General features: G+C 47.6%; 1 protein-coding gene across 3 annotated transcripts in view; it reads left to right on the top strand.

Moving 5' to 3' along the window:
* The window catches only part of EIF4G3 (eukaryotic translation initiation factor 4 gamma 3), a 513,419-nt gene that overhangs the window by 123,793 nt on the left and 363,393 nt on the right, over positions 1–26,233 (top strand). The window lies entirely within an intron of this gene.

The following is a 26,233-nucleotide window of genomic DNA, read 5'->3' as shown; positions in this document are numbered from 1 at the left end:
GTGCGTTGTGTGAAGAAATATTCCCTTTTGTTTTTTTAATTTCAGTTGGTGACCCCTAGTTCTTATGTTATGAGTGGTAAATAACACTTTATTTACTTTCTCTACACCCGTCATGATTTTATAAACCTCTTTCTTATCCCCCCTTAGTCGTCTCTTTTCCAAGCTGAAAAGTCCCAGTCTTATTAATCTCTCCTCATATGGAAGCTGTTCCATACTCTGAAGCTCTGCAACTTTGTCCAGAAATGCTCCAGATGGAGTGACTTTTTAAATTCTAAAACATTCATTCTGTTGGCTTTGAGTTAAAAGTATAAAGAAATAAAATTTCATTTTGTAGACTTTGCCCAATATCACATAGATTGTAATAGGTTTTTTACATTAAATTTTGAAGGATATTATTCCCTAGTGTGGACTAACCACTAATTGTGAGTCACTTTAGTGTACATTTAAATTGGGACAAATAAACACCTGTTTAAGCCATATGTAATGCACAATAACACTTTATAAACTTCCACAACACAGCTGTGCTAGACACAATTGTGATTTGAACCATCTCTGTTAATTCCAATCCTACTGGGCATCTCTTGAGTAAATGCTAGAGTTGTGTCCAGTTGTACTGATTATACAGTAACTTGTGCTATGGACTAGTGGCAAGACCAGGGTCAGGCAAACTACGGCCTGCGGCCGCATCTAACCCTTCAGACATTTTAGTCTGGCCCTTGAGCTCCTGCTGAGGAGCAGGGTCTGGGGCTTGCCCCACTTCAGCACTCTAGTTGGAGAGCGGAGTTGGGGGGTTGCCCCACTCTGCACGGCTCCTGTAAGCAGCGGCATGTCCCCCTCCGACTCCTACACATGCAGGCAGCCAAGGGGCTCAGCATGCTGCCCTTATCCCAAGTGCCACCCTCGCAGCTCCCATTGGTCGGGAACCATGGCCTATGGGAGCTACAGGGGTGGTGCCTGTGGATGGGGCAGCATGCAGAGCTCCCTGGCCATACTTCCATGTAGGAGCCGGAGCTGGGACATGCTACTGCTTCTGGGAGTTGCTTGAGGTAAGCACCACCTGAAGACTGCACCCCTGACTCACATGCCCCAACCCTCTGCCCAAGCTCTTATCCGCCTCCTGCCATCCGAACCCCTTGGTCCCAGCCCAGAGAACCCTCCTGCATCCTAGACCCTCATCTCCAGCCCCATCTCAGAGCCTTCACCCCCAGCCGGAGCCTTCACCTCCTCCGTCCAACTCAGAGCTCCTTCTGGCACACTGAACTCATTTTTGGACCAATCACAGAGCTTGCACCCCCAGCCAGAGCCCTCACCCCCTCACGCACCCCAGCCCTCAATTTCATGATCATTTATGACCTGCCATACAATATCCATACCCAGATGTGTGTCTCAGGCTAAAAAGTTTGTCCACCCCAGGGCTAGACTGTGAACACTAAACTCTTCTCCCCACCCCCCCTCCCCGTAATGCATATCAGAATTAGAGCCCACATTTCCATAGGTGAAAAGGCAACACACTAGTATTCAAGTATCAGAGGGGTGGTCGTGTTAGTTTGGATCTGTAAAAGCAGCAAAGAGTTGTGTGGCACCTTATAGACTAACAGACATATTGGAGCATGGGAGGGTATCTGTGTATCAGTGTGCTGTTCAGGGTTATCTTGAAAGTATTCTTTGAGTCGGAGACAGTGAAAGTAGGCTTCCAGATTGCCGCAGAACTGTATCATGTTTGTGGGGGTGGCAGGGCAGAAAGAGTACCCGAAATAGGACAGACTCTTCTTCCGGGCTGAGTGTGTAGTTAGATAGATTGATGATATTGCTGGGGGGATTAGGGGTACCACTGTTGAGGCCCCATGTGGCAGGTAGGATTTTAGACAGCTTTAGACAGTATTGCAGCACCTCACCCATCATATTTGCAACTAAGGGCCATATGCAACTAAGAGCCATATTGTCCCTTCTGTCACTGTGGGGATAATGGTTTGGGGAGTGCTGCCTCCATGGAATGATCTTTTTTCCCATTATACACGTACACACTGTGACTAGAGGTAAAACAGATACTCCCAGTATACTTTGGACAGAAGTATCCAGAAAATCCAGCACTCCTATGGAAATGTGAATCAAAGTTAATGTAATAAGGCTTGACTCAGCCATTGCTTTCATATACTTATTTGTGTGTCTGTTTGCCTGCCTCCCTGCACTGAAGAATCATTGGTGGGCACCTGGGAAATTGCACACCCAGCAATGGTGCTGTGATTTGCTTTGGTGTCCTTTAAAAGAATATTCCTGCAGTGAAAGGAATCATGTAGAAAAGAGATTATGAGGGATGCACTTGATCCACAGTGCATTTAACAATAGATTTCGGTTAGGAGGCTGACCCATCCTACTGTATTGCGGCTGGGGAAGGCTGCAAGGTGTGCAAGAGGGATGTGCCTTAAGCACTTCAAAACTAAACTATTTACTTGAGCATAAGTGAAGATCTTAGATACTACTGTTATATGTAAAGTAAACAAGGTTTTCAAAATGTTTCAAAAGCTTTATTTAAAATTAAATTAAAATGCAGATTTACTAGTTTAGTATGATCCTTGCCCTTGCTTTTCCTTGCTGAGTTTTCCAATGTCTGGCACGTATTTGGATACTTTAAGCTGCACTCAGGCTGCTGCGTGATCAGCTGATAACTGGCTGGCAGGAGTTCAGCAGTTGCAACCCCAGATCGGCAACTGAGGTGAGTGGAGCTGGCGGCTGGTAGGGCTGACCAGGGCCGGAGGCCTGGACCCTGTCTGGCAGGGGGCTGCAGCGGGGACCCTATCTGGCAGGGGGCCAGCAGCCGGAACCCCAGAGCGGTGGCAGGCTGAGCGGGTCAGTCCGCCCAGCTCTGGGGTATCGGAGATGGGCTGAGCATTTCAGCCAGCCCTGCTCTGGGGTTTCAGCTGCCGGCTGGGGTCTCAGCCCTCTTCCAGCCTGGGGTTCCTTCACCCAGGCCAGCAGCGGGTGCTAAGTGGGACTAGCGGTGGGACCCCAGCTGACAAGGGGCCAGCAGCGGGAACCCCAGAGCAGCGCTCAGCGCACTCCGCTCCGGGGTTTTGGCCGCCAGCTCCTGCCAGCCAGGGTCTCAGCCTGCTGACAGCGTGGGGTTCCTTCCCCCAGGCCAGCAGCAGGTGCTGAGTGGGACCAGCGCTGGGACCCCGGCTGGCAGGAGCCGGCTGTGGAAACCCCAGAGAGGTGGCGGGCTGAAAAATCAGCTTACGTGATACTACATGGCAAGAAGCCCTGCCTACAATAGCAAGATTTTTTTATAATTGGGGTGGGGGTGAGACATATACTTGGAGTTGTACTTTCCTTTACAACTCTCACTGCACCATGTACAGACAGTACACAAAATTATGTATAAAAAAGTGTGTGTTGTGTTTTTCCCACCCCATCAGATTTTATCCAGTTTGATCTAGTCTGAAAAATTAACTGGCTTTGCTACAGATACATAGAGATTTTGAGATTATCTGTAATACAGAAAAATAAGGAAGCTTTTGAGACTTAAAAAAGATGTTAAAAAACAGAAATTTAAAACCAAATGGAAAGACAATAAATCCCACTTCAAGTTCATGTTATTTACTCCCCATGCCATTAGTTGTAAGGCTTCTAAAGGTGGAGAATCATATCCTCTTTGCTACGTGGTATAAAAAAAGATACTGCTTCTAGCAAGTTAATTTCACATATTAGTTGTTTAGGAAAATAATTTAATCTCTGGATTTGTGAGTAAAAAATATATTTGCTTAACATGCATCTCAGCCATACTGTGTACTTTTTACACAAACCCAATTGATAAGCAGAAAGAGGAAACTCCAGGCACTTACAGAAGTGACATGCATTATGGAACAAGCATTTCAGAACACGTTGTGGCAAAGTACCTGCTTCTCCTCAACAGGCTCAGTCCTTTTTAGCCTTGGACACACTGGCTTGGGGAAAGCAAATCCTTCCAGGTAGCACAGGGTCTGGCTGATCTTTCCCTCAGTCAGTCCCTTGTACTGGTTTTCTCCCCTTCTAGGGACAGAGTGCAGCCTTTCTTGCTGGAAGGGTTCAGAGCCTTGCTGCACCTAACTTACTGGCGGCGGCGGCGGTGGCTGCTCCTTCCTTCCCCCCCCCCCGTTTCCACGCCAGGGAGGATTAAAAAAGGTCTCCAGCAGTTGGGGCCAGCTGAACCTAATTAGTTCCCGGGTAACTACTTTTCCAGCTGAACCTTATTTCCCCATTGCTGTCTCCCCTCAGTGGATAGGGAGAGGTCTTTTAACCCCCTGGGACTAATTACTACCCTTCCCTTTGTAGCCATTTGTCCTGGGTTTGCCACAACATCAATGAATTGAGTCATCATTATCCACTCTTTCCTTTCTAGCCTTAAATTAACAGCATAATTCGGCTGATCTCCACTTCCCTAGCTTTTAGCTCATTTAGAGTTGTAAATAGTTTTTATAGAGTAGTTGTTATTAGTTTCTAGTTGTAGTTAATAGATGTTATTGTTGTTAGTGTAAATAGTAATTGGGGGTAAGGGTCTTCTCTCCTTCCCTCCCTCCCGGTACCCGGGCTCATGTCTAGGTCTTCGGGTTTCAAACCGTGCTCGGCTTGCCTTAAGCGGATGCTTACGGGAGACCCCCACCACTCCTGTTTGAAGTGCCCGGGGGAATCCCATCAATCAGATAAGTGCCGCATTTGTAAGGCATTTAGTCAAGCCTCGGACTAAAAAGCAGCTCCTTACGGAAGCGGCACTTAGCCGGATGTCCTCCGCTCCGTGTTGAGACCTGGCGCCGCCCCCGTCGGTCTGAAGTGCACCTCTGGCACCGGCAAAGCTCCCGGCACCGGACGTCTCCGGCACCTCTACCAGTGCAGCACTACTCACTGTGTCTGGGACCCAAGAAGCAGCGCAAACAACCTGCTGCTCCTTTGCAGTTGCCGGCACCACCTGTGCCTCCCTCAGAGCCACGTCCCATGCTGGACCACCCTGAGAAGGCTCCAGCTCTGGCACCATTGAGTTCGGTGCATGTAAGCTCCCTGGTGTGTACCGTGGTCGTTCCACCCCGGAGACTTTCTCTACAGCACATGACCTGATTGCGCTTACTGAGTCAAGACCATCACAACCTTCAGTATCGCTGGTACGAGCTGTTCCCTTTAAAGGAAAGTCCTCCATGATGCACCCTCCATCACAGAGCGAGGCGGGACGGCACCGAACCAGGTCTCATCCACAGCACCGCTTGCAGTCCCGGCGCCAATCAGTATCTCAGTGCCAGTTGCATTCGCAGCGCCGCTCCACCTTACGAAGATCTTCTTCCTGGTACGGTTGGTACTGGTCCAGGTACCAGTCCAGCTCCTGGTGCCGATCCTGGCGCTGGTCTACTCGGAGTCAATCCCAGCACTGTTCAGCCCATAGATCTTTGTTGAGGTCCAGATCTGCTTCCCGGTACTGATATGACCACCGGACCCGATCCAGGTCGCGGTACCGCTCAAGAACACGGCGCCAATCTCCATCTTCACGGTGCAGGGCGACAACACAAGACAGGGTGACCCAGCATGTGCAATCAGCTCCACCTTGGCTGTCCCGTCTCAACTCAAGGTATTCTCGGGTAGAAAGTGGCTACCATGTCTAGGACCAGGATGCGGACGGTGCTAGCCAATGGCACGACAAGGGGCAAGATCTTGGTCAGGGACCTCCACAGTGGTCCTTTTGGACCCCTTGGGCATAGCATCAGGCCCAAGGTGTCCCCTCAGGGGCTTCTTGCTTTGCCCACTCAGAACCCTGGGTACTGGAGGCCACTGTGAGTCGCCCTCCACCGGGGGGGGGGGGGGGTTCGGAGGCGATGACACTGCCCTCAGGTCAGGCCCATGCCCCTAGCATGGTGGACTTAGGGCAGCCGGACCCTGCCCAGCAGAACTTGCCTCAGGACCCGTTAGTCCATGGAGTATCCCTCTTGTCTTTGTCTGGTGAGGCGGTGGCGGCTATGTCCTTTTCTGGCCCCCCACCTGTAGACCTCCATGCAGACCAAGAGTTGCTTCTCAGGGTGGCACAAAACATGAGGTCGAGGATCCGGTAGTGGACATTCTATCTGCCAGTACCCCGACAAGTATAGCCTTACCATTTATTCAGATCATCCAGGCTAATGCCAATATGCTCTGGCAGTTCGGCCTCTATTCCTCCCACTGCCAAGGGGCCGGAGAGGAAGTACTTCGTCCCCTCCAAAGACTACAAATACTTGTATATTCACCCCCAACTGTGCTCCCTTGTTGTACAGTCTGTTAATGAGAGGGAAGGACACGACCAGCAAGCTCCCACATCTAAATTCAAGGACTCTAGGCGCCTGGATTTATTCGGGTGCAAGATTTATTCTACTGACAGCTTACAACTCAGGGTGGCTAACCAACAGGCCCTCTAGAGTCACTAGAATTATAATACCTGGAACTCGATTGGAAAGTTCAAAGAGCTTATTCCTCAGGAATCCAGGGAGGAGTTCAGGGGCTTACTGGAGGAGGTCAAGAAAGTAGCCAGGACATCTTTGAGGCCTCAATAGATGCGGCAGACTCGGTGGCTAGGACTCTAGCCTCGGGCATAGCCATGCGCTGCATCTTGTGGCTGCAGGTCTCTGGTCTCCCACTGAAACTCCAGCAGACTATCCAGGATCTGCCCTTTGATGGCCATGGTCTGTTTTCTGTCAAGACTGACTCCAGAGTCTGAAGGATAACTGGGCCATCATGTGTTCATTGGGCATGCATACCCGAGTGATGCAATGTAGGCCCTTCCGACCCCAACCGCAGTGCACCTACCCTAATCCCTGGCTGAGAGAGGGCTTCTCTAGAAGACGCGGCTGGGGTGATAGGAAGAGAGAGTCTGGTCCAAAGGCGGGCCAGGACCAGGCCCCCCCCAAACCTTTGGTGGGGTCCATGCAAAACTTTTGAAGGTGAGCCTGAGGGCAGAGCACCAGTCTCGTTCCAGGATCCTTCCCCACCTTTCACCAACCTCCTCTCTTGTTTCCTCCCTATGTGGTCCACATAATGTCAGACCAGTGGGTCCTATGAATGGTGAAAAGTGAATACCGCCTTCAATTTGTCCCCGCCACCCACTCACCCTCCCTCCCCGTCCCTCTTCAGGGGACCCCTCTCACAAGCAACTCCTCCTACAGGAGGTGCAAATGCTCCTAACTATTGGAGCTATAGAGGAGGTTCCAAGGGAACTGAGGGACAGGGGGTTTTACTCCCATTACTTCCTAATCCCCAAGGCAAAGGGGGGGCTATTGCCCATCCTGTACCTTCGCAAACTCAACAAATTCATGGTAAACTTGAAGTTCCGCATCCCTTCCCTGGATCCTGGAGACTGGTACACCACCCTCAGCATGAAGGATGCAAACTTCCACATAGCGATTTACCCACCGCACAGGCGTTTCTTTTGCTTTGTGGTCAACCAACAGCACTTTCAATTTACCATCCTTCCCTTTGGCCTATCCACGACACCAAGAGTCTTTACAAAGTGTATGGCCGTCATAGCTGCCTCCCTCCGTCGACATCAGATCCAAGTGTTTCCATACCTCGATGACTGGCTCATTCGGGGTCGCTCCAAGGACCAGGTGCAATCTCATGTCCAGTTCACCATGAGCTTGTTCAGACAGCTAGGCCTGCTGCTCAATGTTGAAAAGTCCACTTTTGAGCCGACACAAAGAATTGACTTCGTCGGAGCAGTCTTGGATTAAAAACTCGCCCGTGCGTGCCTACCGCACTCCCGCTTCCAGTCCATGGTGAGCATTATCCACGGCCTCCAACACTTCCTGACCTTGACAGCACACACGTGCCTCAGTCTTCTGGGACACATGGCATCTTGCACCTTCATGACCAAACATGCCAGACTGCGTCTCCGGCCACTTCAGGCCTGGCTCTCAACCGTATACCGCCCAGGCGGGGACAATATGGACACAGTGGTCACGGTATCGATGGAAGTCTTAACCTCCCTGGTCTGGTGGCTGAACCCCAGCTTGGTATGCGAAGGGGTGCCATTTCATGCCCCGCAGCCCTCTCTGGTCGTGACCATGACACATCATCTTTGGGTTGGGGTGCTCAACTCGCAGACCTTCGCACACAGGGCCCTTGGTCCACACAAGAGATTTCCTTGCACATCAACATACAGGATCTGAGAGCAGTGCGCCTGGCATGCCATGTGTTCCACAAGCACCTTCACGGCCATTGTGTTGCAGTTTTCACAGACAACACAATGGCCATGTTTTATATCAACAAACAAAGGGGAGCGCGATCATCCCCCCTCTGTCAGGAAGCCATTTGCCTGTGGGAATTTTGCATAGCCCACTCAATCGACCTGGTGGCATTGTTTCCCCCAGGAGTCCAAAACACCTTGGCAAATCACCTCAGCAGATCCTTTCTGGCTCACGAGTGGTCAATTTGCCCGGACGTTCTCCATTCCATTTTCCGGAAGTGGGGGTTTCCCCAGATAGACCTTTTTGCCTCTTGCGAGAATTGGAAGTATCAGGTGTTCTGCTCTCTCCAGGGGCACATCCCAAGTTCCCTATCGGACGTCTTCCTGGTACTGTGGAAAGACCGCTTGTACTACACCTTTCCTCCATTCCCATTAGTGCACAAGGTCATTCTCAATTTGGGCAGAGACAGGGCCCACTTAATCTTGATCACCCCGACGTGTCCCAGGCAGCATTGGTATACCACTCTCCTTGAATTGTCAGTGAGCACTCTAATTCCACTTCTGTTGTGGCTGGAGCTGATCACTCAGGAACATGGCCGTCTCTGTCACCCGGACCCGCAGTCCCTCCAGCTCACAGCATGGATGCTGCATGGCTAACTCAATCTCAGCTAGGTTGCTCCCGCTCAGTGCAGCAGGTACTTTTGGGTAGCAGAAAGCCCTCTACTAGGTCCACGTATCTGGCCAAGTGGAAGCGTTTCTCCTGCTGGTGCGCTCTGAGCAATGCTGCCCATCTGGAGGCGCCAGTGCCTACCATCGTAGACTATCTGTTGTCCTTGAAACAGCAGGCCTAGCAGTTTCATCCATCAGAGTACACCTAGCAGCGATTTCGGCCTTCCACCCAGGCACAAATGGGCGTTCGGTCTTCTCCAGTCCCACGGTCAGCAGGTTCCTCAAGGGATTGGAACGTCTGTACCCGCAAATTCGGCATCCGGCCCCTACGTGGGGCCTCAGCCTGGTCCCATCCAGACTCATGGGTGCCCTGTTTGAGCCCATGGCCACTTGCTCGCTCCTGTACTTTTCCTGGAAAACAGCTTTCCTTGTCACTGTTACCTCGGCAAGATGTGCCTCGGAGCTTAGAGCCCTTACGTTGGACCGACCGAATACAGTGTTTCATAAGGACAAGGTACAGCTGCGACCACCCCCTGCCTTCCTTCCAAAGGTGGTGTCTGTCTTCCATGTCAACCAAGACATCTTCCTTCCGGTCTTCTATCCAAAGCCACACGCTTCTCAACAACAACAAAAGCTGCACTCCCTAAACGTTTGCAGGGCCTTCACCTTTTACATCGAACAAATGAAACCTTTTAGGAGGACGACCGAGCTTTTCATAGCCGTGGGAGACTTGATGAAGGGCCTCCCGGTCTCCGCGCAGTGCATCTCATCCTGGATCACAACTTGCGTCTCCGCGTACTGTGACTTGGCTGGTATGCCAACTACGCACCTTACTGCCCACTCCTCCCAAGCTCAAGCTTCCTCCTCCGCCTTCCTGGCTCATGTAACCATACAGGAGATATGTAGGGCAGCAACCTGGTCATCGGTGTATATCTTTGCTTCCCACTACGCGATTATCCAACACTCAAGGAGTGACACGGCATTTGGCTCAGCAGTTCTCCACTCTGCGACTTCTCACTCTGACCCCATCGCCTACCTTAGGCTTGGGAGTCACCTAATTGGAATCGATATGAGCAAGCACTCGAAGAAGAAAAGATGGTTATCCACCTTTGTAACTGTTCTTTGAGATGTGTTGCTCATATCCATTCCAAACCCGCCCTCCTTCCCTCTGTCGGAGTAGCCGGCAAGAAGGAATTGAGAGGGCCCTGGGATGGCTGGGGTATATATCAGACGCTGTAAGGCGCCAATCCAGGGGCCACCGAGTGTTGCTAGGGTAAAAATCTTCTGATGATCGTGTATGCGGCGCACACGCATCCTAATTGGAATGGATATGAGCAACACATCTTTAAGAATAACAGTTACAAAGGTGAGTAACTGTCTTTTCCCTCAGCCTCTCCTTGTAAGTCATGTGCCCCAGCCCCCTAATCATTTTCGTTGCTCTCCGCTGGACTCTTTGTCCACATCATTTCTGTAGTGGCGGGCCAGAACTCGACACAGTACTCCAGATGTAGCCTCACTAGTGCCGAATAGGCAATGCTCCTAGTAATTGAGCCCAATATGCCATTAGTCTTCTTGGCAACAAGGGCACACTGTTGACTCATATCCAGCTTCTCGTCCACTGTAATCCCCAGTTCCCCAGCCTGTAGCAGTGCATGGGATTCTTCCATCCTAAGTGCAGGACTCTGCACATTTTTAACTTGCTGGCAAGAATACTGTGGGAGACCGTGACAAAAGCTTTGCTAAAGTCAAAATATATCATGTCCACCTCTTTTCCCATATGTACAGAGCGAGTTAGCTCTCATAGAAGGCAATCAGGTTGGTCAGGCCTGACTTGCCCTTGGTGAATCCATGTTGACTGTTCCTGATCACCTTCCTGTCCTCCAAGTGCTTCAAAGTCAAAGATAAAATGCAATTAATATCTAACTTAACAAGCTAAATGAATTCAAAGTAAAGGATTTGCTCACTGCATGCTTCAGCAGTCTTACCATCTGGAATCATTTCAGCCAGGACTCCTCCCAGAGTTTAGTGTTAATTTCCTGGCCCTTCAGGTGTTGATGCTATGGGCAGAGAGAAAGGAAAGAGATGATTTGGGGTTTCTTTATACTTTTTCCTCTCTTTTGAGAATCATCTCCATCTCTGAGGTTCAGGAGACATCAAGTCTGTGGGAACCTTCAGCTGTTTCTTTGCTAAGATGTACATTTCTTGCTCACACCCTTTATCCTGCCAAAGAATGGCCCTTTAACCAGAAGATAGTCCATTCAATTTCAGAAAAGGAAACTACACAAAAAATAAGGAAGTTAGTTAAATAGAAATTAAAAAGTGAAAAGCCAAAAGTGAAATCCCTGGAAGCTTCCTGGAAACCTTTTAAAGACACCATTATAGAGGCTCAATTTAAATATATTTAAAGGGCATTATAGAGGCTCAATTTAAATATATACCCCAAATTAAAAAATATAGTAAGAGGACCAAAAAAGTGCCACCCTGGCTAAACAACAAAGTAAAAGAAGAAGTGAGAGGCAAAAAGGCATCCTTTAAAAAGTGGAAGTTAAATCCTATAGAGGTAGACAGAAAGGAGCATAAACTCTGGCAAGTGAAGTGTATAATAATTAGGAAGGCCAAAACAGAATTTGAATAACAGCTAGCCAAAGATTCAAAAAGTAACAGTGAATTTTTTGTAAGTACGTCAGAAGCAGGAAGCCTTCTACACAAACAGTGGGGCCACTGGACCATGGAGATGCTAAAGGAACACTCAAGGAAGATAAGGTCATTGTGGAGGAACTAAATAAACTCTTTGCATCTGTCTTCATGGCTGAGGATGTAAGGAAGATTCCCAAACCTGAGCCATTCTTTTTAGGTGACAAATCTGAGGAACTGTCCCAGATTGAGATATCATTAGAGAAGGTTTTGGAACAAACTGATAAATGTAACAGTAATAAATCACCAGGCCCGGATGGGATTCACCCAAGAGTTCTAAAGGAACTCAAATGTGAAATTCTAGAATTACTAACTGTGGCATGTAACCTATCGCTATCATATTGCATCTATATAAATCCATGGTGTTACCAGTTCCCCCCTGGGATGCTACCTAGAACTGGGGTATCACTGAGCTCTCTGACCCAGCAGTGTGGGCTCCCTCTCACATTATGCTGCTGTGACAAGGTGCAAAGCCTGCTAGCCTGCACTTTTACCAGCATTGACACAGGTAGGGCAGGGCCGCCCAGAGGTGGGAGCAAGTGGGGCAATTGGCCCCAGGCCCCGCAGGGGCCCCCACGATAAGGGCTGATGCTCCCTCCCACCCCCGCCATCCCCCTGGCACCTCAGTGCACCGTCTAGGAGCATCCCTGGACAGCGCTGCAGTCGTGTGCCTCCGGCGGGGCCTGAGATCCTCCTTGCTTAGAGCAGCATGATAAGGGGGTGGGGCTGCAAGCTCTGGGCTGAGCGGCCGGAGCTCCGGTCCAGCTGGAGCTCCCAGCCCCTCCCCCTTACCACGCGGCTCTGGATGGGGAGGAGCTCAGGCCCTGCTGGAGGCACGTGGCTGCAGCACTGTCCAGGGATGCTCCTGGATGCGTGCACTGAGGCTCCAGGAGAGGGGGTAAGCAGTCGGGGGGGTGGGGTTGGATAAGGGGCAGGGAATCCCGGGGACTGAAGAGTCCTTTTATCTTGGTACTATAGTTACACTGTTGAGGTTTGCACCAATGTAGCTAATGCCCAGTCAGTGTTTCCATCACAATCAAGGTTTCAATGAGGGTGATGATAGAATTTCTCTGCCTTGATATTTGGTATGAAAAGATATAGGGACTAGATAGCCAAGAAGGTTGCTGGATTTGCCTTTTCATCTCTTGAGACCCAGGACCAGCTGGTGCGCAGGAGTGCATTCTTGGGGGATTATTAATGTTGCAACAAAACCTAGAGACCTCAGGTAAGATTAGGGCCCCATGATGCTAGGCACTGTACAGACACCCTGCCCACAACGCTTCTTATCTGAATGGACAAGACCAATGAAGAAAGATTTATTTCCATTTTAGAGATGGGGAACTGCAGCGTGGGGCACGGGTCGCTTGCTGGTGGTTTCTCTGCAGCTTGAGGTCTTCAAACCAATTTTGAGGATTTCAATAACTCGGTCCTGGGATAGGGGTTGTTATAAAATTGGATGGGTGGGGTTCTGTGGCCTGCCTTGTGCAGGAGGTCAGACTAGATGATCATATTGGTCCCTTCTGACCTATGAGTCTATGAGAGGCCTGGGCTATAAAATGACTTCTCTCTGGTGAGACAGAAAGTCTGTGACAGTCAGAATTGAGCACACATCACGCAAACGCCAAACCAGCTGTTTAACCACAAAACCATGCTTTCTTTCTGGGGGCTCTCTGTTAATATTACAAATCCAAAACAAAGCTGAGGTGCTTTTCCCTGCCACTGCACACATTTACTTTCTCTCTGCATATGATAAAGCATCGCTGCCAGAGATGACTCAACCCTGGGGCTCATAAAATACTTCTCAAGATCAAATACTTTGGTTGTGGAATGGAGCAGGTTGGACCAAGAATTTAAACACAGCAACCAACCCAGTCCTAGGACCTAGAACTGGTCAGAAATATTCCGGTGAAGTGTTTCTTTGAAGTTTAGCATTTGTTGAAATACAAGTGTTTTGTGGAATTGGTTTGGTTTCAGTTAAACCTGCCTTGTTTTCTGCCGGGTCACCTGCTTGGCTCCTAACCACCCATCTGCCAGACTGGCTCAGAATCCAGGGCTCCATCCTCCCTGTTGAAATCCTCTGCAAAACAGAATTTCCTTCTCCACACAGCTCAACAAGGGACGGGGGTGGGGGGGGGGTGTTGGATAAGGGGCAGGGAGTCCCGGGGACAGTCGGGACAGGGAGGGGGCAGAGGGTCTGGGGGGACGGTCGGGATGGGGAAGGGGGGTTTGGATCGGGGCATTTGGGAGTCTGTCAGGACTCGGTGGCGAGGTGGATAGGGATCGGAGCAGTTGGAACAGGGAGCGGGGGGGTTGGTGGGGGACCAAGGGGGGGCGGTCAGGGGCAAAGGAGCAGGATGGGTTGGGATTCTGGGGGGGCAGTTGGGCAGGAAGTGGATGGGGGTTGGATGGGGGCAGGGCCAGGCTGTTTGGGGAGGCACAGCCTTCCCTACCCTAAAGCTCATTCAGCAGTTAGAGGCTTGCAGACAGCTATTTAACACAAAGAGCCAAGCTGTTATCTTTTCCCTTTTCCCTAAATTTAATTTCAGTGCCATAGGGAGATTTATGTCAGGGGAGGGTAGCTTTATTTAAAATTAGCCACTTTAGATTAACAGTGATAGAGCCGAGAGAGCCATGGGGGAGGGATCACATGAGAAGAGCAATATCTACATCACCTATCTCCTTCCCAACCCTACCAAGGGAGACCTCCACCCTCCCCTGCATTCCCCAAGGTTCCAGAGGGGTTAATTCAGTGGGTCTCATACTTTTATACTGGTGACCCCTTTCACATAGCAAACCTCTGAGTGCAACCCCCCTTTATAAATTAAAAACACTTTTAAATATATTTCACACCATTATAAATGCTGGAGACAAAGAGGTGTTTTAGGTGGAGGCTGGCTGCTTGTGACTCCCAGTAATAACCTCGTGACTCCCAGTTTGAGAACCCCTGGGTTAATTTAATTTTAGCATCCTGTGTCCATTCACAGGCATGTGCTATTTTGAGCATTTTAGTTTTCACATCATAGGCTCATCCCAGATTCTGGAACAAGCTCAAATGCTCAATTCGTGGAGTATGTACATAAGCTATGCTAAAGACAAACCCACAGTAACCATCTCCAGTTTGTGAGGGACCCCATGGAGCCACTAATGGCTATTAGCCAGGATGTGTAAGGAATGGTGTCCCTAGCCTCTGTTTGTCAGAGGGTGGAGATGGATGGCAAGAGAGAGATCACTTGATCATTACCTGTTAGGTTCACTCCTTCTGGGGTACGTGGCATTGCCCACTGTTGGTAGACAGGATTCTGGGCTAAATGGACCTTTGGTCTGACCCAGTATGGACATTCTTATGTTCTTATGTTCTAACCTAAATGAACCCAAAGTTATGGAGACGGATATGAGTCAGGGAAGCCAGCAGAGTATCAGAAACCTGGAAAAATCTCTGATTGGATGGGCTCAGGTGTTTGGTCACAAGCTGATGTGGTTTAAAAGTTTTGGATTCTTTTAAGCAGAGTTTTTGTATTGTTTCTTTAAACAACCAAGCACGGCAAGCAGGAAATATTTGGCCACACACTTCTGAAACCCCAAATCATGTTCAGGTTTTGGCAGACTAATTTGAGCTTTTCAATTTAAAAAAACCACAACAAATTTTGAAGGAAAGCAGACATTGTCTGTGATTTTTTTCTGCTTTTTAAAAAACCCCTAGTTTTTGATCCAAAAGAAGTTTTGACAGAAAATATTTGTCCAGCCCTTTTAATGAGCTTTAGTGCCTTTTAGCACTAGCTGATGCTGAGAACTAGTGATACCTTGTAAAGATAACTTAAAAAGAAGTTTTTTCAAAACTGAGTTTGTGCTGAGATACGGAAGGTTTTTAAATGGTAATTTTTCCCAGGGCCCCACAGGGACCCCAATGAGAATACAGTATTCTATAGTATTGCAACTTTTTTATGGAAGGGGCACCCAAAATTGTTTTGTCCCAGGCCGCCTGAATCCTCTGGGCGGCCCTGAGGTAGGGACACACCCAGCTGCAGTTACATGCAGGCTGTCTCACCACTAACTTCCCAGCCTAGGACCCAGCGCAATACTGTCCTGTCCTGGTCAAATCTGGCCAGTATATGAGTTTAATACCCATCCACATCTCTCCGAATGTGAAGAGAACAGTGCATGCTTGTGGTAGCCAAGCAGAGGTTTTCCCCAAGCACTCCAGTCAAAGGTCACTGGTATGGATTAAAACATAAAATAAGTTTATTAACTACAAAAGATAGATTTTAAGTGATTTTAAATGATAGCAAACAGATCAAAGCAGATTACCTAGTAAATAAACATAAGAACGGTTGTACTGGGTAAGACCAAAGGTCCATCTAGCCCAGTATCCTATCTACCAACAGTGGCCAGTGCCAGGTGCGCCAGAGGGAGTGGATCTAACAGGCAATGATCAAGTGATCTCTCTCCTGCCATCCATCTCCATCCTCTGACAAACTGAGGCTAGGGACACTGTTCCTTACCCATCCTGGCTAATAGCCATTAATGGACTTAGTCACCATGAATTTATCCAGTTCCCTTTTAAACACTGTTATAGTCCTAGCCTTCACAACCTCCTCAGGTAAAGAATTCCACAGGTTGACTGTGCGCTGTGTGAAGAAGAACTTCCTTGTATTTGTCTTTAACCTGCTGCCTATTAATTTCATTTGGTGACCCCTAGTTCTTATATTATGGGAATAAGTAAATAATTTTCCTTATCCACTTTCTCCACATCACTCATGATTTTATATACCTCTATCATATCCCTCCTTAGTCTCTTCTTTTCCAAGCTGAAGAGTCCTAGCCTCTTTAATTTCTCCTCATATGAGACCCGTTACAACCCCCTAATCATTTTAGTTGCCTTTTTCTGAACCTTTGCTAGTGCCAGTATATCTTTTTGGTGATGAGGAGACCACATCTGTACGAAGTATTTGAGATGTGAGTGTACCATTGATCTATATAACGGCAATAATATATTCTCAGTCTTATTCTCTATCCCCTTTTAATGATTCCTAACATCCTGTTTGCTTTTTTGACCGCCTCTGTACACTGTGTGGACATTTTCAGAGATCTATCCACGATGACTCAAAGATCTTTTTCCTGACTTGTAGCTAAATTAGCCCCCATCCTATGGTATGTATAGTTGGGGTTATTTTTTCCAATGTGCATTACTTTACATTTATCCACATTAAATTTCATTTGCCGTTTTGTTGTCCAGTCACTTAGTTTTGTGAGATCTTTTTGAAGTTCTTCACAGTCTGCTTTGGTCTTAACTATCTTGAGCAGTTTAGTATCACCTGCAAACTTTGCCACCTCACTGTTTACCCCTTTCTCCAGATCATTTATGAATAAATTGAATAGGGTTGGTCCTAGGACTGACCCTTGAGGAACACCACTAGTTACCCCTCTCCATTCTGAGAATTTACCATTTATTCCTACCCATTGTTCCCTGTCTTTTAACCAGTTCTCAATCCATGAAAGGACCTTCCCTTTTATCCCATGACAGCTTAATTGATGTAAGAGCCTTTGGTGAGGGACCTTGTCAAAAGCTTCCTGGAAATCTAAGTACACTATGTCCACTGGATCCCCATTGTCCACCTGTTTATTGACCCCTTCAAAGAACTCTAACAGATTAGTAAAACACGATTTCCCTTTACAGAAACCATGTTGACTATTGGTCAACAGTTAGTTTTTGTATGTGTGTGACAATTTTATTCTTAACTATTGTTTCAACTAATTTGCCCGATACCGACGTTAGACTTACCGGTCTGTAATTGCCGGGATCACCTCTAGAGCCCTTTTAAAATATTGGTGTTACAATAGCTAACTTCCAGTCACTGGGTACCGAAGCCAATTTAAAGGACAGGTTACAAACCTTAGTTAATAGTTCTGCAACTTCACATTTGAGTTCTTTCAGAACTCTTGGGTGAATGCCATGTGGTCCCGGTGGCTTGTTAATGTTAAGTTTATCAATGAATTCCAAAACCAACTCTAGTGACACTTCAGTCTGTATCAGAGGGGTAGCCGTGTTAGTCTGGATCTGTAAAAGCAGCAAAAAATCCTGTGGCATCTTATAGACTAACAGGCGTTTTGGAGCATGAGCTTTTGTGGGTGAATACCCACTTTGTCTGTGACAGTTCCGCAGATTTGTCACCTACAAAAGCCGGCTCAGGTTTGGGAATCTCCCATCTTCAGCCAGGAAGACTGAAGCAAAGAATCCAGTTAGTTTCTCCGCAATGACTTTATCATCTTTAAGCGCTCCTTTTGTATCTCAATCATCAAGGGGCCACACTGGCTGTTTAGCAGGCTTCTTGCTTCTGATGTACTTAAAAACATTTTGTTATTACTTTTGGAGTTTTTGGCTAGCCGTTCTTCAAACTCCTCTTTGGCTTTTCTTATTACACTGTTGCACTTAATTTGGCAGTGTTTATGCTCCTTTCTATTTGCCTCACTAGCATTTGACTTTCCACTTTTATTTCTCACTACTTCTTTTATATGGTTGTTAAGCCACGGTGGCTCTTTTTAGTTCTTTTACTGTGTTTCTTATTTTGGGGTATACATTGAATGTGGGCCTCTATTATGGTGTCTTTAAAAAGCGCCCATGCAGCTTGCAGGGATTTCACTTTAGTCACTGTACCTTTTAACTTCTGTTTAACTAACCCCCACATTTTTGCATAGTTCCCCCTTTTGAAATTAAATGCCACAGTGCTGAGCTGTTGAGATGTTCTTCCCACCATAGGGATGCTGAATGCTATTGTATTATGGTCACTATTTCCAAGTGGTCCTGTTATAGTTACCTCTTGTACCAGCTCCTGCGCTCCACTCAGGATTAAATCTAGAGTTGCCTCTCCCCTTGTGGGTTCCCGTACCAGCTGCTCCATGAAGCAGTCATTTAAAGTGTCGAGAAATTTTGTCTCTGCATTTTGTCTTGAAGTGAAATGTTCCCAGTCAATATGGGGATAATTGAAATCCCTCACTATTACTGAGTTTTTAATTTTGATAGCCTCTCCGATTTCCCTTAGCTTTTTATCATCACTCTCACTGTCCTGGTCAGGTGGTTGATAATAGATCCCTAATATTATATTCTTACTAGAGTATGACATTTCTATCCGTAGAGATTCTATGGAACATGTGGATTCACTTAAGATTTTTACTTCATTTGAATCTACATTTTCTTTCACATATAGTGCCACTCCCTGCCCCTCCCCCCCAATGCACCACCTGTTCTGTCCTTCCAATATATTTTGTACCCCGTAATGATTGTGTCCTGTTGATTGCTCTCAATCCACCAGGTTTCTGTGATGCCTATTATATCAATAGCCTCCTTTATCGGAAGGCACGCTAGTTCACCCATCTTATTATTTAGACTTCTATCATTTGTGTACAAGCACTTTAAAAACTTGTCACAGTTTATTTGTCTGCCCTTTTCTGACGTGTCAGAATCTTTTTTATGTGACTGTTTATCATCTGGTGTGGCCCTTACATTATCCTCTTCCATCCTCTGTTCCTGACTATAACCTGGAGATTCTCTATCATTCAACTCTCCCCTAAGAGAAGTCTCTGTCCGATCCACATGCTCCTCTGCAGCAGTCGGCTTTCCCCCATATCCTAGTTTAAAAACTATTCTGCAACCTTTTTTATGTTTAATGCCAGCAGTCTGGTTCCACTCTGGTTTAGGTGGAGCCCATCTCTCCTGTATAGGCTTCCCCTGTCCCAAAAGTTTTCCCGGTTCCTAATGAATGTAAACCTCTCCTCTCTACACCATCATCTCATCACTCATTGAGACTCTGTAGCTCTGCCTGACAACTTGTCCCTGCGCATGGAACTGGGAGCATTTCTGAGAATGCCACCACAGAGGTCCTGAATTTCAGTCTGTTCCTTAGCAGCCTAAATTTGGCCTCCAGGACATCTCTTCTCTATGTCATTGGTACCTAGATGGACCACGACCACCGGCTCCTCCCCAGCACTACACATAAGTCTGTCTAGATGCCTCGAGAGATCCGCAGTCTTCGCACCAGGGAGGCAAGTCACCATACGGTTCTCTCGGTCGTCACAAACAAAATGCAAACTAAGTTTAAGATACTAGAAAGATAGGATATGAACCAGCAAATTCTCACCCTGGCTGATGATACAGGTGGGCTTCAGATTCTTATGGGACCAACTGCACTTGCTTTACAGCTTGTAATCCCCAGGTCTTTCATACACAAGACTAGAAATCCCTTTAGCCTGGGTCCAGCGCTTCTCCCTTTTCAGTCTTTTTGCCTCAAGTGTTTCCAGGAGTCGTCTTGTGTGGGGCGTGAAGAACCACAGATGATGTCACTCCCTGCCTTATATAGCTTTAGCATAGGGTGGGAATCCTTTGGGTTCCCAGACCTGTTTGTGGAAAAATACTGACATCCCAGGCTGGAGTCCAGACACATGTGGTCTGGTCACATGTCCTTGTAGACTGACTAAGCCAGAGGCTGGCGAAAACGCCCACAGGAAGGTTAAGCTATTCCACAGTCCATTGTCTTTGCTAATGGGCCATCAGCCCCCTCTGGCTTCTTTGATTTTGTACCTGAAAAGCTGGCTGTGGGTGTTTTCCAGAGTAAGCCAGTTTGAATTACAGATCCCTAGTCAATATTCATATATTCAGATACAAAAATGATACATGCATACAAATAGGATAATCATATTCAACAATTCATAACTTTTCCAATGACACCTCACACGCCCTGTCTTGCATAAAATACATCAGAATTATGATATAACCATATCATGATAATATCGCTATGAAGAATATGGGGTGCAGTTCACACATGGTATGCCTACACTTAGAATACTGCCTGCAGATGTGCTCGCTCCATCGCAAAAAAGAAAAGGTTCAGAAAAGGGTAACAAAAATGATTAGGGATATGAAACAGCTTCCATATGAGGAGAGATTAATAAGAGTGGGGCTTTTCAGCCTGGAAAAGAGAGAGCTAATGGGGAATAAGATAGAGGTCTATAAAATCATGACGTGTGGAGAAAGTAAATAAGGAAATGTTATTTACTCCTCATAACATAAGAACTAGGGGTCACCAAATGAAATTAATCAGCAGCAGGTTTAAACAAACAAAAGGAAATATTTCTTCACACAATGCGCAGTCAACCTGTGAAACTCTTTGCCAGAGAATGTCAGAAGGCAAAGACTATCACAGGATTCAAAAAATAACTAGATAAGTTCATGGAGGATAGGTCCATCAGTGGTTACCAGCCAGTATGGAGAGGGATGTAAAACCATTTTCTGAAGTGTCCCCGGCTTCCGTTTGCCAGAGACTGGAAATGGGCATCGGGGACAGATCACTTGATGATTACCTGTTCTGTTAATTCCTTCTGAAGCACCTGGCATTGGCCACTGATGGAAGACAGGATACTGAGCTAGATGTACCTTTGGTCTGAGCCAGTATGGTTGTTCTCATGTTGATTTCATTGACATCTGGCTGAGGCATCAGTTTGCCTTTTGTCTCTGAGGATCTTGTTTGTGGCTGCTTTTCTAAAATGTCAACATGTCTTAGTAATGTTATACAGTAGAATTTTACCAAGATAATAATGATCAGTGAATTATGGATTTTCAAATGATACCTCACAAGAGATACTTTGCTCAAAAATTCTTGTAGTGTTGGAAAAAGGAATGGCCATAGGGATACATATATGGATGCTCACATTTATTGAGGATAAACATGCACACTACTCCTTAGAGGGATTCAAACTTGCAGCCCTTGACAGAGTTAACTGGTATTGGTTTCAAAGGGAATCATTACCTTGTCAGCCAGTGGTAAAAATCATTTTCCAGGTGTTTGGAGCCTGGTTGGAGCGGACTACCATGAATATATGCTAGTGTGTATCTCAGATTGTCATTAGGAAAGACACAAAACGAGGAATAACTGATGAGAAAATAATCATTTCCTGTTCCTCAGTGGAGGAGAGGGATCTATTTTCCTTTAATGCTACTTGACAAACTCCCATTGATTTGCTCACTTTCTGTCTCCATCACTGAAACTTAAAGCCTAGATAAAATAGCCTTTGGAGCCCACAAACACTGTTCTTTAATTGGACAATGGCTTTATTGTTGAGCAACACCCAAAGCTGTATTTTGAATACAGTCTCATGCCCCTTCAGGTCTCTTCAGCCATGGCGGTGGAGCCATCTTTTTCTTTGCATTATCATGTCATCAACTGGCCTTTTGTCCCACGTGTTTTTTTTCTAGTTTAACCAGGTTTTTGTTTAGTGGATTGTTAAATGGTTAAAATTTTGGTGGTTTTCATGTAGCATTAGTGTTTAGTTCCACACTCTTGTGCAGGAATAATTTGATACCCTCCATTCTCATTTGTTTTTCTATTTGTTTCTGTTAGCACTGTCTTTCTTTTTCTCCTAGCAAACACTGAGGGACTACAACTACTGGCATGAGAGGACGATTCCTTTCCATTTCCAGTATCAGCAGCAATAACTGTCTCACAATCAGCCAGAGATTCTTCATAGTATTGGTCACTAGTCAGCAGACAGGGGACTGGATAGTTCTGCTCTAAATTATCTGTTTAACGGCTCTTCTGCCCAGGAGTAAGTTTGTGAACAGAATTCCAAACCTTTTGTTGTCAATGAAAATTTGTCTCTCCCCTTAGGGGAATACCTTTTTTCCTTGCGAAATGGAATGGAATTTCCTAAGAAAAGTGGGTGGTTCTTCCAGTGTTTGCATGTATTGATTCCATTCTAGGTGTATTCATGCCTGCGTGCATAGTCATCAGAGACTTTTACCTTAGTGGTATCCATAGAGTTGGATGCTGTGTCATGCATTGATATTTTGGGCACCGCCAACCCTGTGACCTCTCAGTTCGTTCTTATTGCCCGTGAAGGGTGGTCGGAGCGCCTTTTCTTTCATCATAAGAGCGTTAGTGGTTATTACAGTCCATTGTTCCGTCTCCTTTGTATTTAATTGATAGGTACTGTGATGGGGCAAGGCCAGATGGCTATAGAAATGTAGTAAGGAACAGGTATGTTAGCCCCAGACTAAACAAATCCCTGGTACCATGGTAACCAAATGGTAGTTGCTGCAGGTTAATCAAGACACCTAGGGCCAATTAAGATCCTTCTAGAAAGCAGTGGAGATAGCTAGATTGAATGGGACACCTGAAGCCAATGAAGGGCTGGCTGGAACTATTTAAAAACCTCCCAGTTAGTCAGTGAGGTGTGGATGTCAGGAGCTATAGGAAGGAGCTGTGCTGTTGGAGGAACGAAGTAGTACGAATCCATATCAGGTGCAAAGAAAGAGGCCCTGAGGTAACGGTGAAGGAGATATTGAGTAGGGGGCTGCTGTGGGGAAGTGGCCCAGGGAATTGTACACGTCCTGTTTCCAAAGTCGGTTATCGTAGCTGCTAATTTTAGGGTCCCTGGGCTGGAGCCCGGAATAAGGGGTAGGCCCGGGCTTCCCCCTCCCCTCCCTGATTAATCACTGAGACTGGGAGACAACAGAGACTGTGCAAGGGAGGGTTGCTTCCCCTCACCTCCGTTGTTGGCTTATGATGAAAATGGCTCAGTACGCTGTGACCCTTGCATCTAAAGAGAGAAGGGCTACGTGGAGGGTCACAGTGAGCCTCTGAAGGTAGCAAAATCCGCCAGGAAACGCAAGACTCACCGAGTCAAGGACAGAACTTTCTCACAGTACTTAGACCATTAAGTGTTATGGTAGTAGTTTAGGAGTTAGAGTCCCAGCTGGGACTTCATCTCAGAGCAGGGCATTCCCCTTCCCCAAGCTTTAATGCTCATTGTGCAGCCGGCCGATGCCCATTAGCGATCCCCGTGATAGCTGTTTGAAGTGTTTGTGGCATCTCACAGAAACAACAAGTGCAGAATCTGCAAAAATTTTAGCCTTCAAACTCAGAAGGAGCAGACATCCGCTTGAGGGCCCTCCTCGTGGAGGCTGTGCTTTGTCCTGTCTTGGAGCCTTCTTGATCGGACTCCACGCCCGGCACTTTGGCATTGGTGTGCAGCGCACCGCCGGCACTGGAATCTGCCCGGCACCATTCCCTCTCATCGGCTGAAGTCAAAGGGCCCTCCGGCATCACAGGATGAGGGCTTCAGGCAAAGGACTTGTGTTCTGCCACGTGCCTGCTCTGGAGCTACTTGAGGGTATCAATGTGGTTGCACTCACCAGCCCAGCCAGGGATCCACCTCTGATTCCTGGGAGCAGCAGGGGATCCAAGCCCCTCAGAGGGCCATCTGAGCCCGAATTGGGCCCAATGGCCAAAGATCAAGTAGGCTGGTCAGCACAGCAAATGCCAAGCCAGGCAATGGACTCGGCTAAGACCCTGGCATCTAAGAGCAAGCCGGTTATGGGACTACTTTCTAAAGTAGCGGAGCATTCCTGGTCACCGGACCACAGGCGTCAATCGCCATCACCACGTGCTAGGACCCTAGTACCGCAGCCTCAGTTTCTGGTTAGAAGATTCAGGTCCCTGATGCCAAGATCTCCACCTAAAAGGCAGGGGACACCCAAGTCACGACGCTGATCCCTGTACTCACGGTACCATCAGGTCTCCCACCAGAGATCTCCACAGCGCAGATCACCATCACCTACGTGATCTCCCAGGCATTGATGCCCCCCAGTGCAGGATCGTTCCCGGTCATGGCACTGGTCTCCAGCTCCCCAGAACTGCTCTTTGTGCAGGCACCGATCCTTGCTCTCTTCTTACCAGTCGCCGACTAGGGTCAGTTGGCAGACTCAGGTATCTACAGCTCTACCCTGGTCACCAGAAGGCAGTACTGGAACACCTGGGGTGTACCTGTTAGGCCAGTTCCGTACTCCCACTCGGACAAACTGCCCCCAGCACAGCGGGCACCAGAGTCAGAGCACAGTGTTAGATCCAATGCAGGGGTGACACAGTGGGCCCTGACGCCCAAGGAACTGTCCCCAGACAAGCAAGGGGAAGACGCCACTCCCCCTGCAGTGCAGTTGTCTTCTTCATCTGTGGCCAAATGGTGGTGGGCCCCTCATAAACAAGCAACCTCCTCAACGACTTCAAGGAGCACCAGGCTCTGCTCAAACAGTGGCTGCCAACCTGAACTTGGAGGTCAAGGAGCTAGTGGAGGAGTCCTACGACCTCTTTAATGTCATACCCTCCTGCACCCTGGCCTGGGTCACATTGCCCATCAACCCAGGGGTTCTAAAAATTGCTAAGTCTTTGTGGCAGACCTCTTCTTCCATCCGCCTGCCTCCAAGAAGACAGAAAGTACTATGTCCCGGCAAAGGGATTTAAAACCTGTATACCTGGGCTACAGCGAGAGCCTTGATCATATTTGCTGTCAATGAGAGGGACAGGCAGGGGCAGGTGAGTAGCAGCACACCAAAAAATAAAAATGCCAACAGGCTGGACTTGTTTAGCTGGAAAATGTATTTGACAGCCAGCTTGCAATTTTGCAGTTTTGGATGTCTAACCACAAGGCCCTGCAATTTCAGCCTATGGGACAATTTCAACCTGTGGGACTCATCAACAAGTTCACGGAGGGCCTTTCACAGGACCAAGCCCAGGAGTTTGCCACCTTGGTGGAAGAGGGCAAGGCGGTGGTGAGAGGGAAAGGGTTCTACTCCCGCTATTTTCTTATCCCAAAAGCAAAAGGGGGCCTCAGACTCATTCTGGATCTGCGCCACCTCAACAAGTCTCTCAAGAAGTTGAAGTTTTGCATTGTGTCTCTGGCCTCCGTCATTCCCTCCCTGGATCTGGGAGACTGCCCTCGACTTAAAGGACACATTTCCATTTTCCTGGGACATTTCCTCCATTTTGTGTTGGGCCATTGCCATTTTCAATTCATGGTGCTGCCCTTCGGTCTTTCGTCAGCCACAAGAGTGTCTACTAAGTTTGTAGCACCAGTGGCCGCTTACCTGAGGCTCTGAGTTGTGCAAATGTATGCAAATTGTGCAAATTTATCTGAATCTCATTGACTAGTTTATAAAGGGCTTTCTTGTTTCCATGGTTGAGGACTCTAATGTATACCTTTTGCATCTCAAGCTCCAAGGCCTGTCCCTTTCAGCTATCAAGGTCCACTTGGCTGCTATCTCAGCCTTCCAGCCGCTGCTCGGGGTTAGGTCGGTTTTCGCCCAGGATATGACTGCCAGGTTCCTCAGGGGCCTTGAGCATCTCTACTCGCATGTCAGGAACCCCGTCCCACTGTGGAACCTGAATCTTGTGTTGTCATGACCTCCCCTTGAGCCTCTGGCTTCCTGCTCTCTCCTTCTCCTTCTTCCATTCTATTACCCACCCTCCTGCCGCTTTGTCGGAGTTGACAGCAAGAAGGAACTGAGAGAGTGTAGGGTCGGTGGCACCTAATATACTGACACATGAGCATGGCACTCAACGGGGCACCGCAGCTGATCCTACGGATACCGCTAAGGCAAAAGTCTCTGACTGTGCACATGGGCACGCACATACCTAGAGTGGAATGGACATGAGCAACACATCTCGAAGAACAACAGTATGAAAGGTGGATAACGGGTTTTTAAAAAAAAATCATCCAGATAAGTTAGTCTGTCTGGTTGCACTTTGTGCTATGTCCTCTCCTTTCCCTTTCCAGGGATCCTTCTCAAAAGAACTTTCTCACTTAGTTTTTTATCTCTGTATTTAATGTGGCACATAGAAGAAAATCTGAAGCCATATGGGCTGGGAGTTCTATTCCTAA

This window comes from Gopherus evgoodei, chromosome 18, assembly GCF_007399415.2.
Source record: "Gopherus evgoodei ecotype Sinaloan lineage chromosome 18, rGopEvg1_v1.p, whole genome shotgun sequence".
Taxonomy (NCBI): Eukaryota; Metazoa; Chordata; order Testudines; family Testudinidae; genus Gopherus; species Gopherus evgoodei.
The sequence above is the reverse complement of the archived record's forward strand: the minus strand, read 5'-3'. Positions and strand labels throughout refer to the sequence as shown.